At 39.2% G+C, this 1,308-nt stretch overlaps 1 non-coding gene across 1 annotated transcript; it reads right to left on the reverse strand.

Annotated features, from left to right (window-relative positions):
• Positions 1–449: 449 nt before the first annotated feature.
• Positions 450–521, reverse strand: TRNAT-CGU. The gene has a single exon. It is a non-coding gene; the product is annotated as a tRNA-Thr (tRNA).
• Positions 522–1,308: the final 787 nt, after the last annotated feature.

Consider the following 1,308-nt stretch of genomic DNA (forward strand, 5'->3'; position numbering starts at 1 on the left):
GCCACTCCATCCAGTTTGGTATTATTTGCAAGTTTGCTCAGGGTGCATTCTGTCACCTTGTTCATTGATGAACAAGTTGAAGGACAATGATGGACAAATGGACTGATCCCTGGGAGACAGATCCCTGTCAGGGATCGTCTCTATTTATCTCAACCCTCTGCCATTCAGCCAGTTCTCACTTCACCTCACTGTTCACTCATCTAACCCACTCTTCCTGAGTTTCCTACTCTCCAATTCCTGAGCTTCCTTCCTGAGCTCTCCAATGTCAAAAGCCTTGCTTCATCCATGCCATACCTTCATCCATGCCATTGTAGAATGGTTGTTAGATGTTTAAGCTGTGCTGACTACTCCTGCTCACCTTCTCTTCCTTGACATGCCTGGAGAGATAGTCTCCAGACTATCCACCAGTGTCCAAGATGAGCTGCTCCATCACTACATGATGGAGGTGGAGGCACGGACGGGGTTCGAACCCGTGATCTTCGGTTTACGAGACCGACGCCTTACCACTTGGCCACCGTGCCTGTGTGTGAATAGTTTATTGCAGAAGAATGACAACAAGAGGGCCGTGATAAATACTGTGTGCGGACTAATATGAAGAGGTTTTAATTAGCACAATTTATTCAAGAATTGCCAAGAGGTATCACCACATAAACTACAGTATTCACATCAGTTTAGGTCCAATTGAATTAATAACTTTTCATTCAGAATACATCACATTCATTTGCAACCAAAATCTTTGTTAATACAGTTTCTAGCTTTGGTGTTCGGTAAAACACTTTTAAAATATTTAGTAATTACAAACCATGGTGAAACACTTGGGAAAAGGTCTATGTGGAAGAATTGGTTCTAGCTTATTTTGACCATTTTCTCCCTCAAATTTCTCTATTTTTTCCAAACAATGCAATAACCACTGATGTAGAAAGATTAATAAATCTAAACAAATCTAATAAAACTGACTAGGATGAAGTTTCTGATGTTAAGGGCATGCATATTTAGTTACATTTTGTATAGGAAGACAGACATTTGTCACCTGCTTTGGCTCCACTACAATGCTTTAGTATGCAAGCAAGTGTCTAATTCCATGCTTACATATTATTTTAGGAAACATGATCAGCCAATAGTTAGAAAATTTTTGATGACCTAAGCAATTTATGCAATTAACATTGCTCTGCTATGCAGTTTCTCCTGAAAAGATTGTGTGGAGATGTTACACACATCTTTTACACAGGATACTTACATTAATGACTTCATGTTTTCTTGTTTGTTTTCTTTTGTTTTGCTTTTAATGCCCTCTGCTCTAACAACAAT

The sequence above is a fragment of the Nothoprocta perdicaria genome, unplaced genomic scaffold, assembly GCF_003342845.1.
Source record: "Nothoprocta perdicaria isolate Ctin4 unplaced genomic scaffold, notPer1 scaffold_67, whole genome shotgun sequence".
NCBI classification, from domain to species: domain Eukaryota; kingdom Metazoa; phylum Chordata; class Aves; order Tinamiformes; family Tinamidae; genus Nothoprocta; species Nothoprocta perdicaria.